Source organism: Neofelis nebulosa, chromosome 10 (assembly GCF_028018385.1).
Source record: "Neofelis nebulosa isolate mNeoNeb1 chromosome 10, mNeoNeb1.pri, whole genome shotgun sequence".
NCBI lineage: Eukaryota > Metazoa > Chordata > Mammalia > Carnivora > Felidae > Neofelis > Neofelis nebulosa.
Window position 1 is genome coordinate 27,556,520 of NC_080791.1, and position 15,782 is coordinate 27,572,301.

Below are 15,782 nucleotides of genomic sequence, written 5' to 3' on the forward strand. Positions count from 1 at the left end.
TTTTTAAATGTATTGTTGGATCCAGTTGGCTAATATCTTGTTGAGGACTTTTGTCTCCATGTTTATCAGGGAAATCAGTCTATAGTTCTCCTTTTTATGGGGTCTTTCTCTGGTTTTGGAATCAAGGTAATGCTGGCTTCATCGAAAGAGTTTGGAAGTTTTACTTCCATTTCTATTTTCTGGAACAGCTTCAATAGAATAGGTGTTAACTCTTTCTTAAATATTTGGTAGAATTCTCCCGGAAAGTCATCTGGTAGTGGACTCTTGTTTCTTGGGAGATTTTTGATTACTAATTCGATTTCTTTACTGGTTATGGGTCTGTTCAAATTCTTTAATTCTTCCTATTTCAGTTTTGGCAGTTTATGTTCCTAAGAATTTGTCCATTTCTTCCAGATTGCCCATTTTATTGGCGTATAATTGCTCATAATATTTTCTTATTATTGCTTTTATTCCTACTGTGTTGGTTGTGATCTCTCCTCTTTCATTCTTGATTTTATTCTGTTATGTCTTTTGCTTTTTCTTTTTGATAAAACTGACTAGCAGTTTATCAATTTTGTTAATTCTTTCAAAGAACCAGCTTCTGGTTTCATTGATCTGTTCTACTGGGTTTTTTTTTTTTTTTGGTGTTGTTGTTGTTTTTTTTTTGCTTCAATAGCATTGATTTCTGCTTTACTATTTATTATTTCCCATCTTCTGCAGATTTTTGGTTTTATTTGCTGTTCTTTTTCCATCTCTTTAAGGTGTAAGGTTAGGTTGTGTATTTGAGACCTTTCTTCCTTCTTTAGGAAGGCCTGGATTGCTGTATACTTCCCTCTTATGACTGCCTTTGCTGCATCCCATAGGTTTTGGGCTGTGGTGTTATCATTTTCTTTGGTTTCCATGAACCTTTTAATTTCCTCTTTAACTTCTTGGTTAGCCCATTCATTCTTTAGTAAGATGTTCTTTAGTCTCCAAATATTTGTTATCTTTCTAAATTTTGTCTTGTGGTTGATTTTGAGTTTCATAGCGTTGTGGTCTGAAAATATGCATGGTCTGATCTCAGTCTTTTTGTACTGGTTGAGGGCTGATTTGTGTCCCAGTATGTAATCTATTCTGGAGAACATTCCATGTGCACTGGAGAAGAATGTATATTCTGTTTCTTTAGGAAGAAATGTTCTGAATATATCTGTTAAGTCCCTCTGGCCCAGTGTGCCATTCAAAGCCATTGTTTCCTTGATGTTTTTCTGTTTAGATGATCTGTCTATTGCATTAAGTGGGGTGTTGATGTTCGTTACTATTATGGTATTATTATCAATGAGTTTCTTTATTTTCATGATTAATTGACTTACATATTTGAGTGCTTCACATGTGAAGCATAAATATTTACAATTGTTAGGTCTTCTTGGTGTATTGATCCCTTAATTATGATATAATGCCCTTCTTCATCTCTTGTTACATCTCTTGTCTAAATCTAGACCATTTAAAGTCTAGATTCTTGGGGTGCCTGGGTGGGTCAGTTGGTTAAGCAACTGACTGTGGCTTAGGTCATGATCTTGCAGTTTGTGAGTTCAAACCCCACATTGGGCTTTGTGCTGACAGCTCAGAGCTTGGAGCCTACTTCAGATTCTGTGTCTCCCCCTCTTTCTATCCCTCCCCTGCTCATGCTCTGTGTCTCTCTGTCTCTCAATAATAAATAAATGTCAAAAAAATTCTAAAGTGTAGATTGTCTGATATAAGTATGGCTACTCCAACTTTCTTTTGTCAACCATTAGCATGATAGGTGGTTCTCCATTCCCCTTGCTTTCAATCTGAAGGTGTCTTTAGGTCTAAAGTGGATCTCTTGTAAACAGCATATAGATGGATCTTGTTTTCTTATCCATTCTGTTACCCTATGTCTTTTAATTGGAGCATTTAGTCCATTGATGTTTAGAATGAGCACTGAAAGATATGAATTTATTGCTATTACGTTTCTTAAAGAGTTGGAGTTTCTGGTGGTGTTCTCTGGTCCTTTCTAGTCTTTGTTGATTTTGGTCTTTTCTTTTCTTTTTTTCCCTTTCTTTCTTTCTTTCTTTCTTGCTTGCTTTCTTGTTTTCTTGTTTTCTTGCTTTCTTGCTTTCTTGCTTTTTTAAAATTTGTCTTTTTTTCTCCTCAGAGAATCCTCCTTAAAATTTCTTGCAGGGCTGGTTTAGTGGTAATGAACTCCTTTAATTTTTGTTTGTCCGAGAAACTTTTAGTCTTTCCTTCTATTTTGAATGGCAGCCTTGCTGGATAAAGAATTCTTGGCTACATATTTTTCCAATTCAGCACATTGAATATATCCTGCTACTCCTTTCTGGCCTGCCAAGTTTCTGTGGATAGGTCTGCTGCAAACCTGATGTCTCTTCCCTTGTAGGTTAAGGACTGTTTCTCCCTTGCTGCTTTCATAATTCTTTCCTTGCCTCAGTATTTTGTGAATTTGACTATGATATACCTTGTTGCTGGTCAGTTTTTGATGAATCTAATGGGAGTCCTTTGTGCTTCCTGAAATTTGATGTCTGTGTCTTTCCCCAGGTTAGGAAAGTTGTCCGCTATGACTTGCTCACATAACCCTTCTACCCCAATTTCTCTCTCTTCATCTGGGACTCCTATGATTCTGATGTTCCTTTTTTATGCGTCACTGATTTCTCTAATTCTGAAATCATGCTCTTTTGCCTTAGTCTCCTCTTTTCTTTCTTTCTTTTTTTTTTGGCTTCATTATTCTCCATAGGTTTGTCCTGTATATCACTGATTCACTTCTCTGCCTCATCCATCCTTGCTGCTGTGGCATACATTTGAGATTGCAGCTCAGTTATAGCATTTTTTTATTTCATCATGACTAGTTTTACTTCTTTTATCTCTGCAGAAAGGGATTCTAGTCTATTTTCATCCCCAGCTAGTATCCTTATTATCGTGATTCTAAATTCTGGTTCAGACATTATGCTTGTATCTGTGTTGATTAAGTCCTTGACTGTCATTTCTTCTTGCTCTTTCTTTTGGGGTGAATTCCTTCATTTCATCATTTTGAAAGAAGAAAAGGAATTAATAAAGTAAAGAAAATTAAAATTAAAAAATTAAAAACAACACACACACACACACACAGACGAATCAAATAAATGATGCTAGATCCTAGGTGTGTTTTGGTATGGTTGTTGAAAGGAGCTTGATAGATTAGAGAAAAAAGGGGGGGAAAGAAAAAAAGGAAGACATTTGAAAATTTGAAAAAAATGAATACAGTGAAGTACAATAAAAGGAAATGATGGAAGTAAAATAGAATTTGAAAATTTTACAAAAAAGTAAAAAAAATACAATAGAGAAAAATGGAAGAAAAATATTTTTAATAAAAATTGAAAATAAGAATAATTTTTTTCTCTTTCTGTATTCAAGAAAAAGAAAATAAATGAAGACGATAAAAAAAGAAGAAAATTGAATAGATGGACAAGTGAACAGACTAAAATACGATTGAAATTATATCATTTTCCCCTAGAAGTCAAACTATGAAGCACTTTATAGACCATGAACTAAGCAGGCAGAGAGACTTAGGGTGTTCCTGAAGAGTGAGGTTGGCCCAGTTGGGTGGGGCTTAGTGTAATGGCTCAATTATTCACTAGAAGGCGCTTCTTAGCTTACTGGGGTGGATTTTTGTGGTGCTTTTAGGTGTGTATGTGCATGCACAGGAGGGGTGAAAATGTCACTCAGCTACCCAGTATCTAATATTGGAACTCTGTTCTCCCCATCAGCAATTGTGCACATGTCCTGTGTCTCTGGCTTCTGTCCACTCCCCACTTTTACACTGTTTGTGACCAAGTCATCAGGTTGCCAGGTGGCACCTCTCTCCTGAGTTTTATCTCAGGTGAGGCTGTGTTTCCTGACCCCTGACTTTTGAGGGACTGCAGCTTTGTCCTGCTCACATCTTCTGGGGAAGGGTCTCACTGAGCAATGACCAGGTGCCGGCCCCAGCCAGGAATGTTCGCAGGATGGTGCTGCTGCCAATGGCCAGAGACTGTGTGGGTGCCAGACTGCCCCAGAAAATGTTCATGTGATTGTGTAGCAGCAGCATTTCAGGGATTAGGGAAAATCTCAACACACATCTGGCACCAGGCTTCACCCTTGACAACATTGTTCCAGCACCAGTGAATGTGGTTGTTCTCTGGGGTCTGCTGACACCTTTGCCTGGGGCGGGGGGGGGGGGGGACTGAACAGCCTCTACCAAATGTCCTCCCAGCAGGGGAACCACCTCTTCCCTGTGGCCTGAAGACCCCCGGACCTCACTCTGCTCCTGGGGGTTCACCCTTCTCACCAGAGCACCACCAGGTATTGAGCTGTGGAGTTTCAGACTCTGCGCTCCCCCTGTTTATAGAATCTCAATGGAATTTCTTTCTTTCTTTCTTTCTTTCTTTCTTTCTTTCTTTCTTTCTTTCTTTCTTATATTTATTTATTTTTGGGAGACAGAGAGACAGAGTCCAAGCAGGGGAGGGGCAGAGAGAGAGAGAGATACAGAATCTGAAGCAGGCTTCAAGCTCCAAGCTATCAGCACAGAGCCCGACCAGGGCTCGAACCCACAAGGCGTGGGATCATGACCTGGACTGAAGTCAGACACTTGACTGACTAAGCCACCCAGGCACCCTGAGTCTTAATGGAATTTGAAACCTTTCCTTTCTCCTTTCTCCATTTTTTGTTCAGTTCCTGTGGCTGTTCTCACTTTTCCACTTTCTCTCCAGCTGCTTTGGGGGGAATGCTTTTCCAATCTCCACCCCCCCCATCTCCATCCTCTCTCCCCACACAAAAACAGCTCCCTGACCTCTGTGGCTTCTTTCTCCCCCAGTTCACCTGTCTGCACTGTGTACCTGCTGAGTTCTATGGCTCAGGTTGTGCAGATTATTGTGTAAATCCTCAAATCAGTTTTCTAGGTGTGCAGGATGGTTAGTTGTATTTCATGGATGTGAGACACAAAAAAGCTTCCATACTATTCTGCCATCTTCGCTCCTCCCTCAATTACCTGTTTTCTATTCTATAAACATATCCCATAAATCACAAAGATAAGTAGTTCAAATGATATACTTATTTTTAAATAGTTCGCCTTGCAGTTGCAAGATGGTGGGAATGTTTTCAACTGAGATTTGCACAAAACCTAACTAGTATCATTCCACAAGTTAATTCCACAAGTTTGGAGAGAAAGAGAGTGCACAAGTGTGGGAGAGGGGTAGAGGGAGAGAGAGAGAGAATCCCAAGCAGGCTCTACACTTTGCTTGGAGCCCCACTTGGGGCTTGATACCACAACCCTGGGATCATGACCTGAGTTGAAATTGAGTCTGATGTTCAAATGACTGAGCCATCCAGGTTCCCCTGTATGTGTATGTACATGCTCTTTTCTTAAGTATAGACAGATCAGATAGCTCTATCTACCTACTTACCTACCTACCTTTCTATCATCTGAGTATCTATAATTTGAATCAAATATGGAGAGTACCCTAAAATCCTGACAGAGCACAGTTTGGAACCCACTGGACTCTTTTGTTTGTTTTGTTATTTCACATATTCTGCCTGACTGACTGTAAGATGATGTCTGGGGACACATCTCACCTCCTGGGAGTAGGCAGTCTCCCTGCTTCTGAGGGTTGGCCTGCCAAGAAGGTAACCAAACCTTTACTGAGCTCTGGGCAAAATTTCCTAATTTCCTTTGTGAGTAGAAGGCCATGGCAAGTGTTTGCTTCTTTTGTATACTGCCCGGCGGTCCCTCCTGAGGTAGGGTGTTGATTGAGGTGGCTGTGGAATAAATGAACTTACGCTGTGGTGGAAAGGTGGAAAGCATAGCCTTTTGCTGTTTCATGTCCATCTTTGTGCCAGCTAATAGTAACAAGAATGTTTCCACAGACTTCATGAGATCCAAAGGATTGAGTAAAATTGTTGTTTTCTGTTTGCAAAGTCAGGTGTTTCACTTTTAATCTTGTTTGAAACAGATTTGACGCAAATACCCATGCCCTCCTTACTGAAACATTCTTGGGTCTGTAACACTACAGCCTCTCTGCATTCCCTTTACCCCTCTGGCTGTCAGTAGTCTTTGCTTATTCCTCTGCTTTCCCTTAACCTTTAAATATTAGAATTCCTTTAAGCTCTATCATAATCCTCATCTTGTCTCTACATACTTTCTCCCTAGGTGATCCCATCCATTTTCATGGTTTTAAATATCATATATATATATCAACAATGCATAATTATATATCCAAGCCCACTATCTTGTTCTAAGCATCCAAGAAAGCTGACACTGTCAAAGGAATAAGAGCTCACAAAAATAATCAAGCATCTGAGTTACATAAGGATTAAAAAAGGAGATGCATAATATGGTACCTATTCTAAGAGGAATAGTTAGTGGAGTAGAGCAAACAAGAATTTAAAATAAGTAAAAGAAGTGTTTTCAAAGAAAATAAAGATATTGGAAATATGAAGCAGAAATAAGCAGTTCTTAAGAAAAACCAGTGACATCAGTGATTGACAGAGTTGAGAAAGAGGATGAAGAATCTCTTCCAGGATGGAGGGGGCCTAGGTTAGGTCTCTGGAAAACAGTGCAGCCTCATACAATAAGATCACCTTGATAACATAGGCCACAGGTAGTAGGAGAAGCAGACCAAGATTGGGAGAGTCCTGTCCATTTTGAGTCGACTGAGAGTCACATAGTCAAAATCTCCTCCCTCTCCTCCTGCTGCTGCCTCCTCTCCTGAACAAGACAGGTGCAAGAGAGGCATCAGAAGCTTGCACTCTGATGGGAAGGTAAGGGTGGGATAACTGGTAGTAAGGAGAAGGAAGGGGGGGGAGAGAGAGAGAGAGAGAGAGAGAGAGAGACAGAGAGACAGAGAGAGAGAGAGAGGAAAGGAGAGAGGGGGGTAGAGAGAGGGAGGGAGAGAGATGGGAGGGAGAGAAAGATGGATGGATGGAGGGAGGGAGGGAGGAGGAGGGGAGGAAGGAGAAAGCGAGCAAGAGTGGTGTCCTACTTGGAGATTGGAAAGAAACTCCATGGTGACTATGAAGATTTGAAGTTGACAAAATATTCTCCTGAACAAGACTGAGATTTTAGTAAATGGATGAGCATGAGATCATAGATAATATATATATTGGTTCCTGCTCCTCCATTCCTGGCACAGAGATCCTGAAATCCTAATAATTATCTTAAGTGATAGAACACCAGGAAAACCTTTTGTTCTAATACTTTTATTTGACCCTATTCCTGACACAGTTATCCTAAAAGCCCTTATGAATTCCTGAGTGATAAGAGCACTAGGAACATCTCATGTTCTAATGAGGTGACTCTGAATGGGTGTTGGATATTGCCTGGATGGGGGCTGGTCACCAGAAAGTCCAAGCCATGATTAGAAGCTTGGAAATTTCAGCTCTGCCCCACTCTCACTCCAGAGAGGTACAGGGGATAGAAATGGAGTTAATAATTGGCTATGACTACATGATGAAGCCTCCATAGAATCCCAAAAGTATGGCATTCAGGGAGCTTCCAGGTTGTGATCACATCCATGTACTAGAGGGTGATGAGCTCTATCTCCAAAGAAACAGAAACTCCCATACTTGGGACCCTCCCAGGCCTCACCTTTGGTATCTTTTCATCTGGTTGTTCCTCTGTATTCTTAATCATATCCTTTAATGAACTGATCGACATAAATAAGCATCTCTCTGAGTTCTGTGAGCCACTCTAGCAAATTAATCAAACTCAAAGAGGAAGTGTTTGGATACTCCAGTCTATAGCCAATTGGTCAGAAATATAGGTGTGTGGCGGGCATCTGCAGTATATGGGGGGGGGGGGGCAAGGACAATCTGGTGGGATTTAACCAGTGGGATCTGACAGCATCTCCAGGTAGATAATGTCAGAACTGACTTGAATTGCTGGTGTCACAGAGAATTTCTTGTTGTGGGAGACAAACCTCCACATATTTGGTGACCAGAAGTGTCAGAACTGAAGTATTCCATGTGAATAGTAAAGAAGACACAAAGAAGAGAAATACAGTAGGGAAGAACTCTAGAGGAGGGAAAAGACTGAGCTTTTCCATTTTAATGAGAATATAGAAGTCATTAGATTAGACTAAAGCTTAAATAGGAATATAATGGAAATAAAATGAGATGTGTTCTCTAGGCAGATTGAGTGTCCAAGGCCAGGAAAGTACAAGAAATTTTGAGAATAAAATTTATTTCATATTATACCCAGCTGAACTGAGAACTCTGAATTCTCCAAACAATTATTTGTTGATCACCAGGTATGTATAAGCTACTGTCTTGGCATTAGAGATAGAGCAGTGTGTAACTTTGTTTTTTTTTTTAATTTTATTTTTTTATTTTTTTTTAAATTTACATCCAAATTAGTTAGCATATAGTGTAACAATGATTTCAAGAGTAGACTCCTTAGTGTCCCTTACCCATTTAGCCCATCCCCCCCTCCCACAACCCCTCCAGTAACCCTCAGTTTGTTTTCCATATTTATGAATCTCTTCTGTTTTGTCCCCCTCCTTGTTTTTATATTATTTTTGTTTACCTTCCCTTATGTTCATCTGTTTTGTCTCTTAAAGTCCTCATATGAGTGAAGTCATAGGATTTTTGTCTTTCTCTGACTGACTAATTTCACTTAGCATATACCCTCCAGTTCCACCCACATAATTGCAAATGGCAGGATTTCATTCTTTTTGATTGCTGAGTGATACTCCATTGTGTGTGTGTGTGTGTGTGTGTATATATATATATATATATATATATATATATATATATACCACATTTTCCTTATCCGTTCATCCATCGATGGACATTTGGGCTCTTTCCATACTTTGGCTATTGTTGATAGTGCTGCTATAAACATGGGGGTGCATATGTCCCTTCGAAACAGCACACCTGTATCCCATGGATAAATGCCTAGTAGTGAAATTGCTGGGTCGTAGGGTAGTTCTAGTTTTAGTTTTTTTGAGGAACCTCCATACTGTTTTCGAGAGTGGCTGCACCAGCTTGTGTTCCCAAGCAGTGTGTAACTTTGATAAAAATCTCTTCCCTCATGGAGCTTATTCTCCAGGGGCAATCCAATCAGTTATATACGTTGTATACTGAGGAATGTCCTAGGTGTATAGCTGTGTCTCAGTACCTAAAGCAACACTGTTCAAGAGAACTTTCTGCAGTGATGAAATTTTTTCTATATTTGTGTTATCCAATAGCCATATGTGGCTAGTATGACTGAGGAACTCAAATTAAATTTAACTTAATTTTAATTCATTTGAATTTGAATATCCACCTGCGTCCAGTGGCTGCCATTTTGGGACAAACAACTATAGAGTTTTTGGTGAAACTGTACAATCACCTTTTATTCAGAGCCCTCTTATCATCTAGGGCTCAGAACCAATCTGTATGACTGTTCCATGGACACTTGAAAAATAAAACATTTCTTTTTTTCTAGAATAAAGAGTTTAATAAATGTCCACTAGAGATACCCTATTTTTTATGTCATTTAAGATGTTGATAACATTACTGATTATATTCAACCAGTTGGTCTGTCATGGGCCTAGAAGGGTAAACTAAAACTTCCTTCATTTATGTGCTTCTGCTAATATCTCAGCTTCCAGAATTCAGTAACTTTGTTCTCAGCTGGGCACTCTTCCCTGTAATTTTTGCTTCTTTGAAAACAAGTGTTTCAGAAAAATGTCTCAATTACAATTTTATACTTAACATGAAACATAATCAGGAAATAGATACTCTCTTTTGCCAGATTACAAACTACCACTTGGTTTTAGAGCTTTAAGGGATTTCTAGCTTTGTTGGAACATGAGGTCACATAACCAGAAGTAGGCCCTTGGACACCAAAACACAGGAGCTATCTAGACTTAGCAAACATATTTTATTCTCCCATAAATCAATGAGAAAGGGTCATGTAGAATTGGAAATAAATATCTGATAGAGTTGGTTTGGTAGGTTAAAGGTGTCAGGCCAGCTTCTCTGTGGATCTCTTGACCTTTGCTTAATGTTTTTCATTTTATGGTTAGCAGATGGCTGCTAGAGATTTAGAGATCATATCCACATCCAAGGTAGGAAAATATGGGAAAGGGATGTGCCTTACCAGGTACATCCATTCTTTTTTCCCAGAAACCATAATCTTTCCCAGGAATGTCTTGCATATGTGTCATTAGCCATAAATGTGCCTGTCAACGGACACTGTAAGCTTTTAGGCAGAAGCCAGCATTTAACCTGACACAGTAACACCTAAAATAAAACCAAAGTTCAATCAGCAAAGAAGGGGGAAATAGTAACTAACAGTAGGCATCCCACTTATTTTTCTTTATATAGAGGACCAGTTTTCCAGAAGAGAAAAAGCAATTACTGGTTTTACACAACAATCTTTAAATCACAAATCTCCCAGTCTGTGGGATTGGAATGAAATAAATGCTGGCAAGAGACCCATGGCATCTTCAGAATCACTTTTTTATTTCAATGAACAGTGCTAATAGATTGAGATCATTTCAGTAGCTGGATGTTTCGTATCCTATTATTAGTATTGTCTCAGGAAGCTCATCAGCTCTGCATGCAAATACATTCCTGTCAAACCCTGACATCAGTTTGGCATACATGCTTCAAAATGGTTGAACCCCTGTGGAAACTATTCAGGTGGAATAGGGCAAATGGAATGGAATCCCACAAATGTGGGAAAGAGCTGAAATAGTAAAGAAATAAAGTCAGTATAAGCATAATAAGCCTGGAGATATTGGCTGGAGAGATAAGAAGCATAGACTTGTAGGTCAATGGTAAGGTTCAAAGATTTTATCCTAATTACAATAAGAAGCTGTTAAGGTACTTAGTTCATACAGAGTGTGTGCTTGGTTTATAAACTTTACTAGTGTAGTCATCTGTGGGAAAAACAATGTAAATGCGTTCAAATATGTTTTGTAAAGTTGAATAACTAATTTGTCAGCACACTTCTCTCTCTCCTGGCTACACAGACTTACAGAGTTCTATGGCAAAGTAAACATCCTTTTTATGCGTTCTAGTTACTCTTTTGTGGTCTTATGTCATGTATGAACTTCATCATCTATGTTCTACTCAAATAACTGGGCCTATCATGTCTGTTAAAGAAACCATTGGACATTGTGACTCTTGGAATTGATTACTTTTGATTAACTTTTCAGAAAAATGTTTGGCTCTTGTATGCATAATAGTGTGGAGGAGGCAAGAGTGGATGGGAATATAAGTCGGAAGTTACTTCAGAGATCATAGATACTTGGGTTAGATGGGTGCTGATGGACACAAAGAGCTGTGGATGACTTAAGATATAATTTGAAGGTAAAATAGAGTTAATGATGGATTTGGTTCAGGAAGGAAGACAGGGAATAATGAAGTGTAAATACTTCCATAGTTGTGGATATTATGGATAAAATAGTGCTTACAGAGTATTAGTTATATATTAGTAATACCTATTGTGCAAATAAGAAATGAGGTTACAATAGTCACAACATGTGCAATGCTGTACAGTTTTAAGATATTTAAAACCTTACATCTTATGATATTGGTAGGACAGTGTTTATTATTCTCTGCAGATGTGGAAACTGCAGCTTTCCCTCTCATAGTTCTACCTTTGCCAATCTGGAGACTGGTCAGAGATAAGAGATGTGACATGAAAAAGAGAGGATATAGCCAAAGAAGACAACTGGGTCATAGGTTAGAAGAAGGTGAGAACACTTGTGTGGGCATGGCAGAAAGGAAGGTCTGAGGGAAATATGGAGGCTGCACAATGGACTTTGAGCAGTTTGGCTGTGGATAATGAACTGGATCTCATTTCAAGGTTCTTTAAAAGATGCAAGAAAAATACTTTTGGGGGGTATGTGATTACTTTTGACTGTTGGGGTATTCCTGTTTCTATGTGATCCTAGACAGAGATTGAGTTCATTAAGATTTCAACTTTAATATTGCTCAGCTACTTTTGTTACCTTGAGTGTACACATGAAATGTAGCTTGAACAGAGGTTGGTTGGAAGGCAGAGCATGATTTGGAGGTAGTGAGAAAATGGAGCTGGCCAGTTTTATGTTGAACTTTGTGAAAGGCAAGATTGGATGAGCCTATTGGTTACAGGTTGTGGAAGTCCTGAAAAAATATGAGTTGAAACTCTTACTCGCCAGATTTGTTGTATATTATTTCTCTCACTGAGAGAGACTTCAGAAAATATAGAAAATTTACATTATAAAAAGTATTCACAGTTCCATCATGTGAAAAAAAACTTAATATTTTAGGGTATTTCTTCTAGCCTTGTATATTGGTGCATGTATATATGTGTATACAAACTTCATAGTATGATTAATAATTAAAATTATACTATACATAACATTTTATGACATATAAAAGTGTTCTGTGAACACTTTCCTATTAAATAATATCAAAATACTTTTGGATAGAACACAGTAGTCCATTATATAGGTGTACCATGAACTCTTTAGCTTTTTCTTTAGACATTACTTGAGCTATTTTCCCATTCCTATAATGAATCTTATTGTTTGATATTTCTTTTTTATCTGCCATTATAAGTTCGGTATCAGTAACACTCATGTACTAAATCTGTAACTGATACATTTTCCAGAGTTAGAATTTCTGATCAAAAGTAACGAACACTTGTGCTCGCTTTGGTAGCACATAAACAGAGAAGATCAGCATGGCCCCTGTGCCAGGATGACACACAAATTCACGAAGCATTCCATATTTTTACATGTTAGCTAGATTCATCATTGTGATCATTTCGCAATACATACAAGTATCAACTCATTATATTATATACCTGAAACTAGTGTAATGTTGCATGTCAATTATACCTGAATTAAAAAAAAAAAGTGATGGACACTTTTAGAGCGCTTGGTAGATACTGACAAATGGCCTTTCAGATTTGAACCACTTTGTATGCCTTTTAGTAATTGATTTAATTTCCTTTTTTACTGCCTTCTCCCTCCCACTGGGAATTAGCCTTTAAAACATGAAAAATAATACCTCATAATTTTAATTTGCATGTCTTGGTTATTAGTGAGTTTCAACATTTTTCACATGTTACTAGCTATTTCTCTCTTAAAAAATTAAATTCATGTGTTCAGTTTATTGTTCTGTTCTGTCTTCATCATTGAAGATGACTTGGACCCAATGCAGAGAGATAACTAAATGAATATTTTTATGATTGACTGAAAATCCATACGGACTTCCATGTAGGAAACAATAATGCATATAGTTCATGACTCTTTGTCTATTAATTTTCTTAAATTTAATGATTTATCCTTTGAAATGTAATATTCAGGGAAAATGTGATTTTTTCCCTCTGCACTCTCTAGTCCTAAGAGACATTCTCTCAGTTGAAACTTCTCTCTCTTCATTTTCACTGTACTTCATATATCATTAGCAGGAACTCTTGGGTTATGGGAGGGCGATGTATGGACTACATATTTATTGAACTCTAATTGTATGAATAAATGAATGCACCGGCCATGCAAATACAAATCTAAGTCTTAAAAATGATAATTTACATAATTAGCTGACAAGAAGGCCTGAGCTATTACTTAAGTTCATATATAACATTACATCGTCAACTGTTAATTTATGCTCTGTTCTTTGCAGAATGATTGAGCTGTTTGGTAGTTTTATTTATGACTCATGCTTAGATTCATTTTGTAGTGCTGATAATGTTGAGATAATGGGAATTTATAGTTAGCTCTGACAAGAGGCCATAAAACAAATGACTGGATGTTTTCTCTATTGCCACAGGCTCGATTTATAACATAAAGTACTTAATAATTGTTATTAATGAACCCGCTGTGGTTGGTATATAGACACAGCTGGAAATCACATCTGTTATCAGACAGCCTGGGTTGAGTAAAGTACAAACACTGCAGGGAACTAATAGCTACAAAAGGAAATGACATCACAGAGCCATAGGAAATGCCCATAGATGTTAGCTACACTGAAACAGAAGACATTTAGGAAAGATTTTAGGAGAAATGACAGAAAATTTGGCTCTTTTCAGAATTTTTCTTCCATATGGAACCCAAATGTCTTTATTTATTTTTTTTTTTTTTAAATTTTTTTTTCAACATTTTTAATTTATTTTTGGGACAGAGAGAGACAGAGCATGAACGGGGAGGGGCAGAGAGAGAGGGAGACACAGAATCGGAAACAGGCTCCAGGCTCCGAGCCATCGGCCCAGAGCCTGACGCGGGGCTCGAACTCACGGACCGCGAGATCGTGACCTGGCTGAAGTCGGACGCTTAACCGACTGCGCCACCCAGGCGCCCCCCAAATGTCTTTAATTATGAGCTAGAGTCCCAGGGTCAATCCATATATGAAATATTAGTAAAGTTTATATCTTAGTTTTTAGATCAAAATAAATAAAAATCATCCAATTTCAGCCTACCAACATACCTTTCCAAGCTTCTCTTCAGTTACCCCTATTGAAACACTCTGTTCTATTCAGATTGGGTTATTTCTCTTTGTTTTTTCAGACTTATGCATTCCTGCCTTTGTGCTTTACCTTATGTTGTTACCTCCATTTGAGGTCATTTTGAACTATTTCAAGAGAGAAAGAACTAGTTTACTAATTTACTAATACCTATTTACTCTCCCCCTCTCGACCCCTGTCTCCATTCCTATTTGTCCCCATTTTAAATTTTCATTCTCCTCATTCAACATTGGCAAACATTGTAATACATTTTATATGTATTCTTTGATTCTATGTAGTCTTACAAAATACGCTTTTTTTGTGTGTCCCTGTGTTATTAATTTTTGGAAATCATGGTAAATCACAGATGTCATTTTATTTCTTTTACTTAGCACTGGAGTACCAGCCATAGCACTCTGTGAACATCTAGTCCATTTTTTGTAAATGTTGCATAAGACTGCATGTGTATCGACCAAAATTAATATGTCTACTCTCCAGTCAGGGATGGGCACCCAGATTGCTCTGAATCTGTATCACAATAAGCAAGGTAACAATGGGCAGTTTTATGTATGTCATTTGTGGATCAATGGGAGAATTTCTTTAGGCTACATACCTAGGAGTGTAACTCCTGGGTCATAGAGGGTGTGTAGATGTGATTTGACAAAATGCTGAGAGATAGCTTAGAAGTGTTCCCCCATTCTTCACCCACTGGGAGTGCAGTGAGTTCCTTTATTCTTACATACAACCAATAAGTGGTATTGCCTAGTTTTACATTTTAAGCAAATTAAAAGGGATAAGATGATATTTCATGATTGTTTTCATTTACTTCTATGATTACTACTGAGCTTGAATATCTTTTGATTTGCTTATTGCTTTGGGGGTGTATTTCATTTTAATTGCCATTCATATGTGTGCCCACTTTTTTTTTCTCTTGGGTTATCTATCTTTTGTGGACTTAAAGGAATTCCTTGTACATTTTTACATTGTCAGTTTTGAATATTGCAAGTTTTTTTCTTAAAGTCTATCACTTCTCTATGAACTCTATACACACTATTCTTCCTAAACAAAAATATTTAATTTTTATATAAGTATATTCAACTAATTTTAGCCTGAGGGTTTGTGCTTCTCAAGTATTTTAAAGACAATTCTTCCCTACTTTTAAATCACAAATATATATTCTGACATTTTATTTTATTGATTTTCTATTTTATCTTTCATTAATATGTCTGGATTCTACTTTTATGCATTATGTTATTTAGGGATCTAATTTTCCTTCTTAGCATCATATACAAAATAACCTATTCTTCCACTTCTGATTTGTGGTGCTTTATTTCCATATTTGTCATATATTAAATTCTAA

The 15,782-nt window shown here is 37.8% G+C and overlaps 1 pseudogene; it reads left to right on the forward strand.

Moving 5' to 3' along the window:
* The first annotated feature begins 12,614 nt into the window (after positions 1-12,614).
* On the forward strand, positions 12,615-12,713 carry LOC131488918 (U6 spliceosomal RNA; annotated as a pseudogene).
* Positions 12,714-15,782: the final 3,069 nt, after the last annotated feature.